Below are 21,469 nucleotides of genomic sequence, written 5' to 3'. Positions count from 1 at the left end.
CACCCACACACCTCCACACACACCCCGTTGTTGTTGTTAATTTTATTTATAGACTGTCCTTTGTCCTTAGGGCAGCAGGGGTGCCGACTTGAATAAAATAGGTAAGTCCCCATCCCACATAACTAATCACAAGATGTGGCACGCACACACCATTTGAATGGCAATGCTCATCAACTTTGGGGTCCTCCAGCCCCATAAAATATTTTAGGGGGGAGGAGTTCATCCTTTAGGAGCTGGCTCCTATGCAGAGCAGTGTACACTACATAAAATAATAATAAGGTAAAGGTACCCCTGCCCGTACGGGCCAGTCGTGTCCGACTCTGGGGTTGCGCGCCCATCTCGCTTAAGAGGCCAGCGCTGTCCAAAGACACTTTCGGGTCACGTGGCCAGCGTGACAAGCTGCATCTGGCGAGCCAGCGCAGCACATGGAAACGCCGTTTACCTTCCTGCTAGTAAGCAGTCCCTATTTATCTACTTGCACCCGGGGGTGCTTTCGAACTGCTAGGTTGGCAGGCGCTGGGACTGAGCAGCAGGAGCGCACCCCGCCGCAGGGATTCGAACCGCCGACCTGACGATCGGCAAGTCCTAGGCACTGAGGTTTTACCCACAGCACCACCCGCGTCCCTAAAAATAATTATAATAAATAATAATAAAATAATAATACACAATGTATATTAATTTTTTTTAAAAAATGCAATTAATTGACAATATGGCAGCATACAAATCGGAACAAATAACCCAGCACAATCTCAAATGCCTACGGCAAAGCTTTCCAAACTGTGTTGTGACACGTTAGTGTGTTGGCTGCAGTGTGTAGAGGTGTCTCGTGAATGCTCCCCGTGCTCTTCCCAGGGCTGAAAAAGGGTTAGTTTAACTTTTGGTTTGCTAGTAAAACTTATTTACTGTGTCACGAAATGATGCATGTCTAAAACATGTGTTACCAACATGAAAAGTTTGGAAAGATCTGGCCTAGGGGAATTCATGTCTTAAATATATTTGGGGTGTTGCGAATCCAGCTCTGTCACTGGAGGTTCAGGAAGTCTCAGTGGCTAGAAGTGCCTTTGACCAACTTCCATGGCTACGGCCATTTGTTGACCAGGAAAGCCTTGTCAACAATTTTGCTGCAGCATTCTCTACTAACTGCAGCAAAGGAAGCACCACATTGCAGTAATCCAGTATAGATGTAACCAGCGCATGAACTCATGCGACAAGGCTGACCACCTCTCTGGGAGGTAAGAAACTTATTAACATTTAAATAGAGATTCCCATAAAATAAAATATATAATGAAAACTTTGCATCAAGGATGTGTAACACACCTTGAGAGGCAGGGAGTTGTCCAAGTGAGGTGCCACCAATGGGAAGAATGTCTTCCAGGCCACTGCATAATAGGCAGTATCTATCAACCAGAACCATTAGAAGAGCCTCCCCTGCAGATTTTAGAAACTGGGTTAGCAGATTCTGAAAGATGTTCTCTTTCAAATATTTGGGCACCAGGTCATTTGCAGGGACAGAGTAGTGTTCTGCACTATTGCTTTCCTCCATCCACCCCCACATCTGGCATTTGTTTATAATCGCCAGGGGGCGGGAGGACAACCACCACCCTTGGATCATTTTCAGAAAGGCAATATTTATGCTGATTTCTTACATAAAATTCTAAAATGTGAAAAAATGCATTTGATTCTTGAAATTGAATTTAAGAACCTTTTCCCCAAGGAAGTAATAATCCAGTCAACAGAGACTTGTCAGAGCAATGGCTTTACTGGCTTATTAATCAAAGAATGCTAATACTAAGCTTTAACTTTCAACTCCATGTTAACATTAAATAGCCTTTTTTAACATTATAGTTAAATAGTTTAATATAAGTACATTAACACAAATTCACTGTGACTCCATGAGTGCAAAATGCATATTAATGATTATGCTGAAACTACAGTGGTACCTCCGGTTGCGCCTCCTCTGTGCATGCGCGCGTAGCAAAACCTGGAAAAATACTTCCAGGTTTGCCGCGTTCGCATCCTGAAGGATACGCAACCAGTGGCGTGCGTATCTAAAGGTACCACTGTACTCTTAAATCAATGGTACTGGGCACAATCCTCCAGAAATATCTTTCCTAAACCCCATTCATTTCAAGGGGGCTTACACAACCGTTTATTGTGGACAGGATGCATCACAAGCACATCAATGCTAATCTAGTGGCATTCCAATTCTGGAATGCACCCTCCTGCCAGGTGCAATTAGCAACAGCACTAACAGAGTTTCAACACTAGTTGAAAAAGTTGCTATTCACTAAAACATGTTGTTAAAGTAGTGCCTACACTTGGCTGATGTAGCTATGATGTTACCATATTGTTTGATTTTATGTTCAGTTGTATTAAATTGAATTATGTGTTTACTGCATTCTAATGCTATTCCTCCCTCTGGGATTATGTGGCCAACGAAGAGCGGATTATTATTAATTTAAGTAAAACAAATAAATATCTATTTCAGGAGTAGGGGGGCTATGGCATTCCAGCTGTTATTGGATTCCAACTCCCATAAACTCCAACAAGCATGGCCAATGATAAGAGATTATGAGAGTTGCAGTCCAACAACATTTGAAAGTCCACCAGACCTAATATAGCAGAAAATTTGTGCTAGACACTAACTTTCTTTTGAGGGTTCCCCATAGATACTAAGAGGAATAAATGACATATTAATGACGACCACTACATTGTTGAGACTGTAACACTAGAGAAAGCTGTGATACACAAAATGGGTTTTATGTAAAACTGAAGACATCACAAATGTTTTAATGGAAAATCCATTTTGGGGGACAGAATACAGAGACACTAAAGGTGACTGAGACAAAAATGAAGTCATTGCATGAGAGAAAAATTAAGCACACAATATCTGATTATTATTGCCCCCAGGACTTAAAGCGTGGAGCCCTGGCCATCTCTCAAAAGCTGTGTGCACAGAGAGAAAATCATTTGGGAAAAGCAAGTAATTACATCAGTTCCATGGTCTAATGACACATAAGATATTTAAAAACCTGAATGGGGGGGGGGGGTACACCCTGCCCTACCCCTCATTCGGGAAAAGAAAGGTGGGATATTATTTAGTTTAAGATAGGATACTTCTAATATACCGTATTTTTTGACTATAAGACTCACTTTTTCCCTCCTAAAAGGTAAGGGGAAATGTGTGTGCGTCTTATGGAGCGGATACAGGCTGCACAGCTATCCCAGAAGCCAGAACAGCAAAAGGGATTGCTGCTTTCACTGCGCAGCGATCCCTCTTCCTGTTCTGGCTTCTGAGATTCAGAATATTTTTTTTTCTTGTTTTCCTCCTCCAAAAACTAGGTGTGTCTTGTGGTCTGGTGCGTCTTATAGAGCGAAAAATACGGGTATGTAAAAACTTGTTACTAGACAGCCAATTGTTTGAGAAAGCCTAGGGTGGAGAAAACAGTAGTAATAATAATAATAATAAATTTTATTTATATCCCGCCCTCCCCAGCCGAAGCCGGGCTCAGGGCGGCTAACAATAATCAAATAATCAAACAATCAAATAATCACACATTCTAAAAATATTTCATTATAAAAATTAATTAAAATCAAATTAATGGCAACCGATTAAGCAAAATTCTGTGCAGGTTGCCAGAGGAGGGAGTCAGGCTGCGCCCTGACCAAAGGCCTGGTGGAACAACTCTGTCTTGCAGGCCCTGCGGAAAGATGTCAGGTCCCGCAGGGCCCTAGTCTTTTGTGACAGAGCGTTCCACCAGATTGGAGCCGCAGCTGAGAAGGCCCTGGCTCTAGTTGAGGCCAGCCTAACCTCTCTGAGGCCTGGGACCTTGAGGATGTTATTATTTGCAGACCGTAGGTTTCTCTGTGGGTCCTGTAGGTACGAGGGTCCTAGGCCGTAATCCAATAGCTCAAATGAAGCAAATGGAACACCGTATCTCGTATCAGAATCCATTAGGACACAACCCTTGCCCCTGTGCAAAAGTCCAAATTAAGTCAGTGTCTCTCTATGGGTTCACTGGGTTGTTTTCCCACTGTTTAATGGAAGACTTTGGCCCAATTACACACATTATAGATAGGCTCTTTCAGAATTAGAGCTCTAACACTCACATCCAACTTATTTTCACGATGCTACCACAGCATCTCTAAGTGGTCTGAATTCACTTTCCACAGATGATTACATTTTTTTTGTCTCAATAGAAACTACATTAAATTACTTTATTTGTACAGTATACAATTCAACACATACCCAGGGACCAAAGTGACAATGGTCAATTTATTGTTAAATAAATTCCCGAAGTGGGACCTTGTGTAGTAAAGAGAAATAATTGTGGCTTGGCTTAGTATTTTTAACAAAATAAAACAATAACATAAAGTTGTAAGAAAAGTTGTAAGATCCTGTTCGCATCCCGAGGTACCACTGTATGCGATTTCACATTAGATATTCTTTCCCAATTCTGTAACTCTATTTATTTTAAATATTGGCTAGAAAATGAAAAAATGCAAGTTTTTATATGTGTGCAATATCTCTGAGTGGGAATTATTCATTGCTTTTTCAAACTCAAAATGCCACTACAATTTTATAGATTTCTTTCTGAAGAACTATAATAGCAATTCATAGCGAATTAAAGGATGCAAGCTTTAAAAATAGGCAATCATGAAGCTCTCAATAACAATGAGGTACTACATGCAAATGAATTCCTCAGATTTAAGAACTTTTCCAATCTTCCTAAAGGGAAGTGACTTTTGCTATTCCAGAAAATCAGAAGGCTAAAATAGCAAATGAATATTTGGCAAAATTAATAATGGCGTATTCAAGGCATCTTTGAAATGATGATAATATTTCCAGATTTTCAGCTTAACCAAACATCAACTGGGATGCATCTTTACTCCTCGCATCAAAATTCATTGCATTAAATCTGTGGGGTACATCAGGTGCATATTTGTACCCACACTGCAGTGCTTTAAATGCATGTGTTGAGATGTTCATCCTTATCCTTATCCTTGACTGGCTTCAGCTAGAAGTCGGGCATTTAATGTGGCTGATTCTATACTGTGGAATACTCTTCCATTCAACATTTGATCATCATCATTATCATCACTTCATTTGTACCCCGCCCTTCCACAGTTAAAAACAATGCTCAAGGCAGCTTACAACATGACAAGATTTACATAATGACAAAATTATTTATTTTTTAAATAATAATATTTATTAAAGTTTCCAATAAAAACATACAAATACAAAACAAATACAATAAAAACAAACACAAACAAAAAACAAATATAATTTCAAAACTTATTTTCTCAACCTAATTTCCCCGACTTCCTCATACCTCACCGTTTTGTATTCTAGTTTCATTATCCCATCAGCAACTCCCTTCCCTTATTTCCCCAAAGTTTTTTACAAATTCCATTCCTTTTCTTACTCTGATGTCTCTGAAAACCACAATGTTTTTAAATCCATGTCAATCTAACATTCTTTAATCTTGTAATGTTTATTAAGATAGTCCTTAAAATTCTTCCAATCTTCTTCCACTGTCTCTTTCTCCTGGTCTCGGATTCTGCCCGTCATCTCTGCAAGTCCCATGTAGTCTGCCATCTTCATCTGCCATTCTTCCAGAGTGGGTAGGTCCCCGCTTCGCTGTAGCGGCAGGACCCGAACCCGCGGAGCAGGCTTCTCCCGGAGCTCCGGGAAAAGTCCGCCATTAATCGCTGGTGCCGACCGGAAGTCAAAATTAGCATCCTCGCTAACTCATACATCTTTTGAAGACCTTTTTGTGCTGGTAGGCCTATTTAGTTGTTTAATTTTTTTCATGGCCAGCCAGTCATTTTTTAGATCATGTTGTATTGCTTTTATGGGTATCATGTTTTATTACACCTGTAGATGCTCTTGTACATTGCTTCAATTTTTTATATTAGTTTATATTTTTATTTTTAAAAAATATAAAATATTGAGAAGATATTGAAAATTAACCTCCTTTTGAAGAATTGTCAAAACCACCAGCACTACCCATCTGCAAATATTTTTATCACACAGTGGCTCCTCCTTGCACCAGCACCTTGTGAAAATGGATGGAATGCCAGTGTGGGAGGAGCCACAGCATGGGCTCTTCCCATATTGCCATTTCATAGAGCAACAAAGAAATGTATTTTAATGGCTCCCACAGCACAAAGCTCAAATGAGGGAAAGGTCCTTATGCTATGGTTATATACCTCCCACTGTATTTTGTTATCTCCTGATGAAACTAATGGAACTGAGATTTGGTTGCACCATGTATACAGGAAAGTGTTGTTGATGGCATCAGATCAGAGAGGGCCTCAACCTACCTTTGGCCACTACTCCAAACACAATCAATACTATTATCATTCCACTCAATATAATGGGACACACAATATGGCAACCATAAATAGAAAGTATATTCTCACATACAGTCTGTGATAACATTTGCTATGTCTTTGGAGAATACAGAATGGGGGGTGAAATTTATATCAGTGATCCTGACAAGACACGAGTGCCCTTCATTTAACATTCCTGCTGACATAATTGTCCACCCTTGTGGTATAATAACCTATGGGATTAATGCAGATAGATGAACAAAATGAGCTACAAAAATCTAATCTACCACGCGATGCCGAAGGTAACATATTACAAAGGTTTTGCATGAATGCTGCTCATTAAGTACATGTGCTGCTCTCCTGGCTTGCCGCTGTCGACTGCCTTCATAATGAGATAATCATTTACTGGAGATAACAAATATACCCAACTGGCAGTACCTGAACTTCCTTCATCCGAGTTTCAACACACTCCCATTTCAGAAATTCAGTTTAGAGCTTATTTTCAAACTAATACTAACCTCTTTTTTCTCTCCATTTGTTCCCTTGTTATATTTCACCTTGTTTAAGCATCATGTTCCTTCACCTAATTCTCTTGTTCCCTTTTCTCTGGAACTCACTCTTGCCAGCCACATCTCTCCCTCTTTACAGCATTACAGAAAACAGCTCTTAGACTTTGTAATATCTGCCTCTCCTCCTTTCTTCTTCCTTTTGTGTCTCTTCCCCTTTCATTATAGTCTTATGCTTTTGGATCATGCAAATATATGGCTAGGTGTTTCTTCTTTTCAATGTAACCATTATACAGTGCTTCACTTTTGAGACACTTTCTAATTTTTTTAATGCCAATGATGATTGTTGATATCAACAACCTCAGATATGCAGATGACACAACCTTGATGGCAGAAAGTGAGGAGGAATTAAAGAACCTTTTAATAAGGCTGAAAGAGGAGAGCGCAAAATATGGTCTGAAGCTCAACATCAAAAAAACAAAGATCATGGCCACTGGACCCATCACCTCCTGGCAAATAGAAGGGGAAGAAATGGAGGCAGTGAGAGATTTTACTTTCTTGGGCTCCATGATCACTGCAGATGGTGACAGCAGTCAGGAAATTAAAAGACGCCTGCTTCTTGGGAGAAAAGCAATGACAAACCTAGACAGCATCTTAAGAAGCAGAGACATCACCTTGCCAACAAAGGTCCATATAGTCAAAGCCATGGTTTTCCCAGTAGTGATGTATGGAAGTGAGAGCTGGACCATAAAGAAGGCTGATCGCTGAAGAATTGATGCTTTTGAATTATGGTGCTGGAGGAGACTCTTGAGAGTCCCATGGACTGCAAGAAGATCAAACGTAGCCATTCTTAAGGAAATCAACCCTGAGTGCTCACTGGAAGGACAGATCGTGAAGCTGAGGCTCCAATACTTTGGCCACCTCATGAGAAGAGAAGACTCCCTGGAAAAGACCCTGATGTTGGGAAAGATTGAGGGCACAAGAAGAAAGGGACAACAGAGGATTCCAAGAACAATACTACCAACTTGTGCCACCCCACATTAACTTTTTTCCGTGGTTACATCTGTAAGAGGTGTGTTCATGTGCATCTGTGCTTAGGTTCACAGGCAGATATATTAACAAAGTCCAACTTTCTCAACCATTCTACATTCGGTCTCTATTTAGTTGGAGCACTTTATCTGTACTTTTTAAAAAGGGGGTGGAAAGAAGCAAAGTCATTATTCTTTTCTTCTGAAAAACTATTTTCACTTTAAAGTTCTCCCCACTAGAATGTCATCATGTTACACATGCCTAAGAAATTATTGATGGCATTTTCATAGGCACAAAATTAATATTTGCAAAATGAAAAATTAAATCTAAGAATTTTAAAGAGAATTTTATATTAAGAACATTTCTGGCAATTTGCAGCTTTAAAACCGAGCTCTTGCTAGGACCATCCACCCACCCCATTCTGCCACTAGATTTAAAGAATGATGGCAGCTATTAGTGTTTTGACAATGACATTAACAACTTATCAAGCTGATACTAAAAGGAACAGAACAACTGTAAAATGAGTACTAAATTCACTTGAAACCTATAAGCAGAGTTAGCAAACTTATTATTTCCCTTTCCAATAGAAGTATTATGCACTGCATGCTGCAGAACAGCCCATAAGACCTTAACTCATTTCAATATTTATGCAGAAGGCTACCGATCAATGACAGTTTTATAGGTCTAAATTAAAAATGAACACAGTTGCAATGCTATGATGTATGCTGTCTTCATCAAGGCAGTTTCCTTTGTGAATTTGATTGAACACAACTATCACTTTTATTTCACTACTGTATGCCCTGATACAACTTAAATCATCTAAACGTATTAACTACAGCAGTTAATACAGAAAAAGAACTGCCATAAACCTAGACAAAGACTATGGACCAGGCTTTCTGCTATTTTGCATTGTGCATGAGTTATGCTACCAATTCTTCATCCTACAAGAAGTGGATGTAAAACATGCCATTTGATGCAGTGGGACTTTGTCCTCATTGTACCACTGTGAATTATAACAAAAGGTTACAACAGAGGACAACAAAGGGTCAAGTCCTATGAGCAACTATAATTTAAGTTCAAAGAGGGATCCCATGAGTATTCTGTGCTAAAGCTATCTATGGCTTTTGCCTTAATGAACCTTGCTTACTGCTGGGTCTTTGCTTATGCCACACCAGATTACAGTGGTACCTCGGGTTACATACGCTTCAGGTTACAGACGCTTCAGGTTACAGACTCCACTAACCCAGAAATATTACCTCAGGTTAAGAACTTTGCTTCAGGATGAGAACAGAAACCATGCAGGAGGCCCCATTAGCTAAAGTGGTGCTTCAGGTTAAGAATAGTTTCAGGTTAAGAACAGACCTCCGGAATGAATTAAGTACTTAACCTGAGGTACCACTGATATGGGTTAATTTACTAGAGGTGCTGGATGGGAAGAGCAATCACAGAGGTCTGCATTAGTCAATATACCCCTCCCAATCATACAATTCCACGACTGAATAGGGCAGGTTGTGCAAAACATAGTCATGCCAAAGGAAATCTGCCTACCTAACTTTTCCTGCTAAGTCAGCATACCATATAATAATACCCTTATTTGTATCCCATTTCTGCAACCTGGGTGCAGAAAAAATATGGGATAACTGAATGTCAGCAAATAAGAGGCATTTGGCATTGATCCCAGGGGGGGAAAGACTTAAAGCCGTAGTTATTCAAGTTCCAACACAAAATTGTACCCAGTACACAAACTTAACTGGTTGCAAATCCACAGATTAGGCTGCAGAAGCAAATGACAGACTGGGCTCCAGACAGACCAAAAAGATGCCCATTTTCCATCTATGTTATGTCAGCATATCAAAGGGACACAAAAGAGTATATGCTTTAGAGAATCATTAAAACCTGATTTTTAAAAAATCCACTTTTTTTTGTTTGGTTTGGTTTTTGGAAGGGAGTGTTATACAAAAAGATTTTAAGATAAAAAATACTTTTGTTTACTACCCCATTATGTTATGCTTCCCATGTATGAGATAAGGTTGGCTTGAAAAATCAAACAAAGTAAATCCAATTTCAGAGTGTTTCCCATTATGCATACCAGCCTTAATTTTTCATACCTACATTTTTAAAGCAGGTATGAAGTTTTTACATTATGCTGGAAATATAAAATGCAGTTCCTTGCCACACAATACTTCTACAAGAGTGCCTACAAAAGCCATTTACTTCATTGATTCCAGTACTTAAACTCTATTTCACATACAATACAAAATACACATAGGGCAGGCTACCCCAGCACTAGTCAGGGTTGTTTAATAAAAATCTATGGCAGGCGACTGATCTTATTGAGCTTTCTCCTCTAATGTGGTTTACAAACACTGATTCACAGGCCTCAATTCAGACCCTACTCTATGCTTTAGCAAGGTTAACAATGGGTTGGCATACTACAATGGTACCTTGGTTTTTGAACGTAATTTGTTCTGGAAGACTTAGAGTTCTAAAACTTTCGATAACCGAAAACTCAATAGCCGACAGCTAGGCCTCAGGATCTTGCACTCAGCGGAAGCTGCATGGCATGTTCGACTTCTGAGGTGTGTTCAAAAACCAAAGCATTTACTTCTGGGTTTACGGCGTTCAAAAACTGAATTTTTTGTCAACAGAGACGTTCGAAAACTGAGGTACCACTGTATCTGAATGACAAACCAAAGTTTGTGATCAGTCAGCAAACCAGAAATATAGATCATAGTTCAAAATTAATTTGCAAACCATAGCTTGTGCTAAGTGTTTTGGCATAATGTAACAATTAATAAACCATAATTTGAACTGTTGTCCTACATTTGAACTAATAAAAATAAGCACTGCTGAAAAATAAAAGCAAGGGACTAATTTATTGATGTTGCTGAGGTTTAAAAATAATGGACTGTGAATATTACTATCCCAAGCTCTTAACACCCAAGTGTATTCTTATCTGAGGCTTATTTGCCCAAAATTCTTACTCTGCTTGGAATGCAAAACAAAACAATTCTGCCAGATTTACATGCTGTGGAGATCAGGTGAGGTTCCTCTGTGGATAGCAAATTAATCAGTTTTAAAGTCTGGAAAAGGTTTCTCCACATCATCAAGCCAACTTACATAGAGAGACAGCATGTGGCCTACCAGATAACTGAGCCATCTTAGCTCCTTGTATTTTAGAAAAGCCTACCTCTGGTTATTTACACATCACTTTTTCTGTGCAGTAGTGCTAGAAAGCTAATCTGTCTTCAAAATAAAGTGCACATGCCCAAAGAATTAGAACCAATAAACTATAACACCTTTCTGAGAATTCTCCAATAAGGCTTGTAGTTCAAAATGCAATTTGTAATTGAGCCAATGGGGAGACTCATTGCTACTCTAAACAATACTGCTCTAGACCATAGTCTGCCTATTGTATATTTATAAATTTAAATCATGGTTTGGATTCAAACCTATGGTTAGTGCAAGCCATGGTTTAGCATGGTATCTGAAGTGAGATACGGCATTTTAGCTGAGACCTATTTCAGTCAGGAAGCTACTTCCTGTCTCCTTATGTATTAGGGAGGTGCCTAACTATTTTGTGGGCTGGCAAAAAATTACATTATAAAAAGGGGGGGGGATGGGATGGCAATCTAATATCAAAACAGAGAAAACAATGGACAGAAATAATGAATTTCCCTGAACCAATCTCCCCTTTCACGACCTCATCATGCAGCAGCTGCCTATCAATTTCCAAACAAGCAATAAATATTAAAATGAATTTTTTTTTGCATGTATTATCAAAGCTCCTGACATCAATTGTTTTCACAAATGTTTTCTCCTGCAAGCTCTGAAGGCCTCTTCATCAATCTTTTATCAAAAGCAATCTTGTTCTGATTTCTCTCTTATCACAAAAGCTCCTTCTTCACATCTCCCTGTCTTTCTAGGCGAAAGATACATGAATATCATTTTACACTCCACTGTGGCTGCATCTCCATCGATCAGCAAAATAAAAAAAGATTTGAAGGATGTGTCGTGACCCTGCAGAGCTCCAAACAACAAAAACACATGTAATGATTCCACTGTGCCTGATACGCTGACAAAAGAGGGAAGCATGTGAGCATGTCTCCACAAATGTGTTTGCACTGCTTTTCTCCTTTTCTTTCCAAGGGATGCTTCCATGGAAAAACATCTCCAAGCAAGGACACAGAAGATTTTACAGTGCACTTAATTTCTTGATACCTTCCTGACATGCCCATTGAGCTTGAAAGAAAACAAACATCTATCAAAGTTGTCGTACTGAGAAACCCCAGAACTGTCAACCTAGCTTGCCTGACCTCAAAGTCATAATATGTTTCGTCAAACCTATAATGTGTTGAAAGTTGTTGTATTTGTTATATTTACAAAAGAGTTTACTATTTTAACTGATTTAATTGTTTTATACTATTTTAATTTGTTAGTCACCCTGTGACCATTTGGTAAAGGGCAGTACAGAAGTACCAAAGTTAATACAGTGGTACCTCGGGTTAAGTACTTAATTCGTTCGGGAGGTCCGTACTTAACCTGAAACTGTTCTTAACTTGAAGCACCACTTTAGCTAATGGGGCCTCCTGCTGCCGCTGTGCCGCTGGAGCACGATTTCTGTTCTCATCCTGAAGCAAAGTTCTTAACCTGAAGCACTATTTCTGGGTCTGTAACCTGAAGCATATGTAACCTGAAGCGTATGTAACCCAAGGTACCACTGTAAACTGTAATGAGGGTGGTTTAGAAAAGGCTAATGCATCAGCATTGTAGTCCCATTTACAACATACAATTAAAGTGGAATCATACCACTTTAAACAGCCATGGCTTCCCCCAAAGAGTGCTGGAATTGTAGTTTTTAAGGGTGCTGAGAATTCCTAGAAAACCCCTATTCCTCTTACAGAGCTGCAATTCCCAGAATTCCCTGGAAAGAAGTCTATTAAACTGCTTTTGGACTTATAGCTGTGTGCAGAGAATAGGGGTCTCCTAACAACTCTCAGCAGTTTAAATAAATCACATTTCCCATAATTATTTGGGGGAGTCATGCCTGTCTAAAGTGGAGGCTTAGAGCTGGGATTTATTTTTATTTTTTTAGTATGCTAACCACAGCCAATAAAGAATCCATTGTGAGTCCTCCTTAAAAATCAAATATACCTGCAAAGACCTTTACAGCTCTCAAATGCATTTTGTAACCTCATTCTTTCATTCAGGACACATAGGGACCCCACTTTCACTTTGTACTCAACACTGTCCTTCTCTCCACACCATAGGCTGTAGCAAGTGAGGGAGCTGTTCAAACACCGGTAATACGGATCAGCACTACCTACATTTTGCAGATATCTGATTTATTAATTCATTTTGCATGTCTGAACATTATCTTGAATAAGATCAAATGCGTGCTTACATGTGCTGATCCAGATATATCATAAGTTGCAAGCACATCAGTCTCCCCTCAAAAAAACGGGATACGGGACGTTATTGGAAGGAAATATGTGTTCTGCAACTGTTTAACTGAGCCTGTCCCCCAATTGTTATACCATTTGCCGTATATTGAGATTTATGTTAAGTCTAGACTTGCAATAAAGCATTAGATGTCTCTCCCTTTGGAAAGATAAAATAAAATCATGGTATTCAAGTCTGAAGCCCCCTTTAATTCCTTCCGAAGGCAAACAAAATTTATAATCCCTCCATTTGATTTTCTTTTAACCACTTGACTTCAATGGCATTCCCTCCTGTGCATGTGGAAGAGCTCCAGGATCTGACCGTAGGCAGTTTGCATTGGCAGGTTTTAGAAAATCTGCGTCTTGGGATACCTGAAGGAAGTAGAACCAGCTACTGAAAAACCCCTCTCTCTCTCTTCTTCTTTTTAAGAAAAAAAATATTACTTGCCATGTTCATCCAGAAAAAGAAATAACAAAAACACTGATTTTTCCCTTACATCAAAATCTATTCATTGTCTTCTTTTGACACTGCACTAACCCCTTCCTTCCCTGCAACAAAACTAGTAAATTACTTAGGAACAGGTAATGTTATTCAGAGATTAACTAAGCCATATGAACTTGCCCTGGGACAGCCAAAGTCAGATGAAGCACACCCTGGCCCATGGAGGCATGCTGTCCAACAACAGTTAATAATAATTTAGTTATTTTGAAACAAACAATTCACAATGATAATTGAAAGGTGGATAAAACAACATTTCTAAAATTCAGCTAAAAAACTTTGGAGCCTCACAGTTATGGCAGACTAATATAAGCAGCTGGGCTAGTGAGTTGCAGAGGTCTAGAAAGTCTATATAGGCTTTTGTTCCAAAAATCATAGGACCAGTCCAATACTTATTGGTGGATTAAGGCTTTTATTTTAGTTAGCTTTTAATGTCTGATCTGTCTTTTATTAATTGTGATCTGTCTTCTGCTCTTAAATATTTCAGTTCTTTAAAACTATTTTCTCTCATCTGACGTTTCAATGTTTGATGATGATGATGATTTAATTTTATGACTTTACATTTGATTTTTTTTTACATACAAAGCTTTTCACTATTCCAAGGACAGCAGAGTAAAATAAATAAACTAAACTAAAAGGATACATATTATTTTGTAATAGCTCAGGTTAAGAGACTCCATTTGAACTACTAAAAGCATAGCAACACACACACACACACACACACACACACACACACAAAACAAACCCAAATACACCCAGTATTTGCATTTCCTATGGAAAATTAAAGTAACAAACACAATTGCACATACAGTGACTTGATTTTTCTGTTTCTCCTCATTCCTCAGGGTCAAGTAGGAATTATTTCTCATTGCTTAACTGTTAGTATTCCCTCTCCTCTTTAAAGAGAAAGCATGTTTGTATCTCTCCTGGTGAACATATTATTTATGGAAAGTCAGAGCTAAGAGCAGGTCCGTTCACTCTGTCCTGAAGGCTGCCATTTTAGTTATCATCTGAATCTCTCTGGCAGGGAGTTCATGCATTCTTCCTGAAGAGATCTGACTTCCACTCTGCTAATCTTACCCTGTCTGTTAACAGTTTATCATCCTCAAGCTTTAAAACTGTCTCCAAATTGAGAAGCAACAGAGAGATGAACTTAATTTTCCAGACATTCAGTGGGCAATGGCTAGTGCTACCCTAAGTTTCAGCAAGATATAATAGTCTGTGAGGTATCATCCTCTTCATTTCTGGAATAATTTTCACATGTACTTAAAACATGCATTCTTTCATTTATGAATTATCAATGAACATCTGAAAGCACAAAGCAACTGTGGGTTTGTTTAAAAAGTAATGGGAATGAGAATTGAAGACACTTTGTAACAAGGCATCTCTAAGCGCTAAAAATATACCGTACACAAAGTATTACATAGGAATCACAGTTACATCTAAGTGAACTGTTGCATATCATCACCACTCTTCTTGAGGTAGAACATGGTCTGAACTTCGTACTAAATAGATTTTTCCATGGATTTGCTACTGACTTTGAGAAAATTCTACACAAGATGTAATGGTTTCAAAGGTTCTATTTATCTCCTGGGGTTGGAAAAAAACAATGCCCTGGCTATGTGGACATTCCTCAGGAGCACTATATTTCTGGAAATGTAATAAATGCTATTAGAATACACTGCTTTTTTCCCCCCTTTTTAAACGTCATTAATAGTCACAAACAGCCTTTGGATTGAAGGCAGGTTTAAAATGTAGATGGTAATCCAAAGGTGGTGATGATAATTTTTGTGGGTGACAATTGAACCTGTAACTCAGTCAAATAATAGTACACCTGAACTAATTGGGAGCTTACTTCAGAGTATGCTTGTATAGGATTCTGCTGTTGAACTTTAGTCTATCAAAGAGATGCCACAGTTATCTCATCAACATGGCAGTGGCTCTATGTAGCTATTTTTCTGTTGTTGCTTTTTAAAAAAGAGATGTCCCCTCCCAGTGAAATTTCTTCCTAATAAACTTAAACATCTGACCCCTGTGTAACTAGGGGTACTATTGTGATTATAGTATCTAAACTCAAAAAGTATTGCAAACAGACTTATGCCCAATCAATTTGTCTGCTGCAACAGTCATGCCATTTAAAAACTGTCGTTAATACCTTATTTATTACTTCAGTGTAAAAGGATAAACCCTTTGAGGGACCACATTCCCATCTGAGAAAGGCCCTTGGATCACAGGCAAACTCAATTACACATTGTGTCATTCTCAGAAAGCCTCCTGGAATCTCTGTTTCTGGGGTGCTGTCATAATTACAGAGCTAAGAGCCCCGTAACATGACAAATTAATACACCCAGCTGTTACGATGCAAAGTTCAATCCGTAACTTGAGTCCCTAGAAATAACATTCAAACATCTGGCGCTCCACATTATCTACATGGAGGATAAGAAAATATATATATATTAACTAATTTGGCGAATCTGTGGATATCAGTGAATTCCTGGGCAAGCAGAATCTGTAGCTTTTGAAGGTGGGGAAAAATAATCTCATTATGTGGAAGCAGAGACAAGTTTTCTGGCACTATGATGGAAAGTGACAATTTTTGCTTATCCAGAAGCTTGGAATGATGAGGCAATGTTTTCAGCTATTATTTCTATGCTGAATAGAACATTTCCCAAATACCATGCATGGTCTACCTCTTCTTCTGACAGCATTGTCATGTGAATGGCAGAGCATGACCTCTGTGCTTCTGATTCTTAAGACATGATTGAAGCCTCACCATCTCAAGTTCTCATATTATGATTTAATGGTGGGGGAGGGGAGGAACCCAGAAAAATAGACGCAAAGAACTACTGTCATCTTGATCAGATAACTTAGGAAGAGTAAAATGGAAAAGTCCATTTGGGCTTGTTTACAGAAACTAACAAAACTCATCTGTGGCAGTCCTGTGGTTACAGTACCACAGAGGCTGTAATGTATATCCTTACAGGATTATGCAGAATCTGGGCTGCTTACACACATACATACACCCAAAAAGTAAGACAAAACAAGACACAAATTTGTGGAAGAATTTCATATACCTATGTATTTGACTAGGTGCAAATTTAGGGGGGAAAGATTACTACAATAGAACTACATTGCAACTCACCATAGTAGGGAAGACTATAACCAGATGACTGGTGTGCCTGCTCACTCTGCTGTCATTGAGCAAGCTGGTGGTGAGTGAGTTCAAGGCCCCTGCTCTCCCTTCTTGTGGTTCTTTATATTTAAATCAGACAGCCTTTCAAACAAAATACTCCTTCAAGTAGAGGTCTGTCCTTTGCAGAATATGATGCATGGACACCCTAACACAAGAACACATTTCTCCTTGTACCCATTTGAATCACCTCTAGGAAGATGATCCAATTGCCTCTTAGAGGTTTAGAGACAAACACGATCACGTCGAAATCACGTCGGGGGGTCACCAGATGTAGGAATGGGGAATCAGGACAGACAAAGAGTTTGATGATCGAGAGACGTTCCTTCTGGCCAGCCTCCAGAACCTCTCTTTTATTCAGTATTACAAAACATTGCCACCAGTGTGCTGGTAGCTGATTGGTTAACATACAAACAAAGAAACTCATTGCTGATTGGTTAATATTTGCATAAGGCGGGTACAAGGCAGGATTACATATAAACATTAATCTTAATAGTTCAAAGACTGTTAAACAAGGTAGAGCTTAGACAGGTATGAAAGCTCTTAATCCACTTATAACTAAGATTGATTATAATATGTCTAAAGCAATTACTAATATTCTGATCATAGCATAAGAGCACATAATCAATTATATGCTGAAGAAGAAATATCAGGGTAAACTTTAGGTGAACTAAGAAAAGGAATGTTGTGCATGGTACATCTTTGGTATGTGCAAGGGGGATTAAAAGGATAGCTATAGGATTAAAAAGGTGAAGCTTGAGTGTTTCAAGAAAGGCAAAAAGGGAGGGCAATAGTGATTCCCAGACTCTCCCAAAATCTCCCAGAATGCCACACAGAAAAGAGCCAATGTTTTACTATACTGGTATAGAAAGAGAACATCCTTTCACCCTATCAGGACTTTAAAGCACAAATGAACTAGGCTTAACTGTTTTACAACCAAAGAAGGCCCATACACCCTTAACAACAACAGTAATAACAACAGAAGCAAATAAAACACATACAAATTGGAAGGATAACCAAGGACACCAGAAAATTACAGTTGTGTGTGAGAGGTGGGGTGGAAGCAACTAGTTACAGTTTCAATACTTCTTTTTTTTTGTCAAACCAATTTCCTTTTTGTTTGCAAGACGTAAATCACGAAGTGTGCTGAAGCAATGCAAATTATTGCTAATATTAGCAGGAAGAACTTTTATGTATAAACTTGTGCAGAGAAACACAGGCATCAGAGCTGTTTAACTACATGAGGTTGTGCTTTCAAAAAAAAAAAATCTTTCAACTAAATTTAATATCCAAATGCTAAAACTTAAAGCACTCAGATATATCATGAAGATTTATGGCACTTTCTGGAGAACTTTAATTCCCCAAGCCAACAAATTGCTTTCACTCATCCATACACCAAGATTCTTTCTACTGTGACAGTATGGTCATTTCCAGTTTAATATGACTTGCCCATTTAATAATCAAGCTAAATGGGTGGGGATTTTTTTTGTGGGGTGTCTAAAAATATATCAAAATATAGGACCTATTTTTTATTGTGAAAAAAGAATTGATTAATCCATCAGCAGCTGACATCCGCTAACACGATAGAAAGAAAACAACCTATGCTTGCAATCTGCTTCCTTTAAAAGGTTTGAGACTGATGACAATACTTAACAAACAAACCATGAATATAATATGATCAAACTGATTTATTTATTGCCTATCCCACCCAAATTCTCATAGACTGCAACAGCGTGGAAGAAAATTATAGAAAAATACAAGGTGTGCTAAATTCATATACAAAAGGCTTCATCACAGCCTACAAAAGACAAGCCTAGGGGAGAGGAAAGATCGGGAGGCTTCATAATTGTGGAATAATTGTGGTTCGCTGCAATGGGGAGGAAACACTATATTTTGCTCTTTGGAAACCAGTTTATCAAGGACAGACTCTTCCTCTCCATCACAGTGCTGCTGTGGGGTGGAAGACAACTTTCAAAGGCAACTCATCATGATCTTGCAAAGGCACCTCTCCTTCCTCTTGTGCACTGCCCTTACTAGCAGGTTGGAGGTGCTCAGGAAACAAGGAAGGAGCATTGATAGTGCTCTAGTCTAAAGGAAGAAGTAGCACTTTTGTAAGGCCGGGAAGAGGCACCTTTACAAAGTACAGATTTAGATTTGGGCTCTATGAACCTGATCTGGCCTGGGGGTTCAACAGCCTGCACTGATCTTGAACAAGACAAAAGCTTGACTACAGTTCATAGTTAAGAAGGCGAGAGTTTAAACATGAGTCCTGGGTTCAGATGGCATGCTAAGCCAAACCTTGATTTAGCGCAGTGCACGCAACAGTAAAACGGATCAGGGAGGAACAAAGCAGCACAAAGTTTGTGGATTCCATTCGCTGGTGCAACCTCAACGGTCGGTACCTCATAATCTCAAACAAACACTTTTAGCAGTATTTTTTGAGACTAAAAGTGGCACTTATCCGTTGCTTTATTGGTAGCTAGAGAGCTTCAATAAAATAGCATTTGTTTAAAATAATATCTGAGGTTTCGATTTTACTTCTATTATTTTAATAATGCAAAGTGTTTAAAAACAAAAACAAAAACCAAGCTAATTAATAAAAATGCTAGATCTTCTGTATCAGTCACTGTGTAGGGTAGATTAAGGAAGAATTTCTTTAAGTAATTCAACTATTTTTAGCTCCTAGCCACAGGGGACTAACTACTAAGAGACGCACCCTTCCTAATCTGTCTCTGGACTCTGGCCCCCTCCCAATCAAATCTACACATTTTTAGAGTACTGAAAACTATGTTTTGGTTTTTATCATATAAATAGATCACTGCAAATGAGAACCATTTCCACACTGGTGGAATAATCCCTCGACATTTGCGCTCAGCATGACTCAACAGCAGGAGATAATATCTACCTTCCATTTTCTTCCAGTACTTTAGCAATTTCACACTGTGAGAGAAAATGTTCCCAGGAGACCAACTGGAGCTCTGTGCCACCCTGCCCATTCAAGCTGAGTAGAGCATGGAAGAGAGTTCTTATCTGCATATCAATGCAATCCCTATATTTTCTGATTGCTCCCTCCAGGATCCAAGTTATGGGAAAAACAAAGGTCACATAATGATGGCTATATAGTCTATATAATTCACATGAAAATGGGGGGTGGGACATTGCAAAGCAGCATGAACATGTGTATTAAATACTATGCTGAGGGCTTCTTCACAGTAGTTTGCTTTAACTCCATAATCCATTATATCTTCCACCACATAATATTGTAGGGCCCATGCAAAATGTCTGAGTGGATAAGAAAGGCTTCCACTTGCTTAACTCACAGGGAGCAAAAATGGAGATGAGAAGCAGATCTAGAGATTTCTCTGCCTTCATTTGAACAGCAACAGGAAAAGTACAAGTGGCTGCTTGTCTGACAGGATAAGACACAGAAGCCACAACCCTGGGAAGTGGCCAAATTGAGGCTTCCTCCTTGGTTAGCAGCATTCAGAACACAGGACAGGGATGGCAAGGCAATAATGATGCCTTCTACTGGGCCCAAATGTTCTCTTTAGGTAGAGGGTTGCCAAGGCTGTCCCATCTCAGCACCAGGTTGCTGGAGTTGGAATGACCACAGCCTTCCAGCCACCACTACAAAATAAAGCTGTCAGTCTGGTGAATTGATTCACAGCTGTCATCTGGTGAATTGATTCGACCTAAATAACCTGAACATGCTCCTTACAGACAAGAGTTGCACTATTTATTTATTTATTTATTTAAAAACTTATATACCACTTTCTCAAGTTGTTTAGAGAGAGAGAGAGAGAGAGAGAGAGAGAGAGAGAGAGAGAGAGAGAGATGCGGGGGGGGGGGGGGAGGTAGAGAGAAATTTAGTATCAGAGACTGTTCTGCCCACACAGGGTTCAGTTATTTAGTGATAGCAAATCTGTGTTTTAATATTAGGTAGAAGGAGTAACAATGCTGCCCCTTTAAGAAAAGATAGTGCCTTTCCCCCTTTTTAGATCCCAAGGTGGGTTGGGAAATGTAGGCACAGCAATATTCTACTTTCTTTTGGCTCTGCCAGAGAGCAGGGAAATACCTCCCTTTTATTGACTTCGGCCAGAGCGGGAAGAAACCTCCCTTCCTCCTTTGTAATCTAGTGGCAGTCTAGTTATGGCAAGCCCAAGAAGGGTGAACTCACTTTTGTCCTTACAGAGCTCCACAGAGAACTTAATAAAAAGCTTCTAACCATCTTCATATAGAACCATAGAACGGCCTTTTGGAATGTGAGTAATATTTCTATATGGGCCTTGATTATCTTCAATAAATCTATGTATGATAGCCTTGTGGAACTTTGTTAATACTATCCAGAACGAGAGAGAAATCTCCAGACGGAACAGAGACCATCAGCTAACCATAATGGAAAGATGTGTCCTTAATAGCCAGCCTTAACTACGGCACCAGTCTTAACTATGGCACCATCTGTTTTTCA

General features: G+C 39.1%; 1 protein-coding gene across 3 annotated transcripts in view; it reads right to left on the bottom strand.

Moving 5' to 3' along the window:
- The window catches only part of PRKN (parkin RBR E3 ubiquitin protein ligase), a 638,032-nt gene that overhangs the window by 452,883 nt on the left and 163,680 nt on the right, over positions 1 to 21,469 (bottom strand). The gene's annotated exons all lie outside the window — the stretch shown is intronic.

Source organism: Podarcis cretensis, assembly GCF_951804945.1.
Source record: "Podarcis cretensis genome assembly, chromosome: 3".
NCBI classification, from domain to species: domain Eukaryota; kingdom Metazoa; phylum Chordata; class Lepidosauria; order Squamata; family Lacertidae; genus Podarcis; species Podarcis cretensis.
Note: the sequence above shows the minus strand (reverse complement) of the source record. Positions and strands in the feature narration are given on the sequence as shown.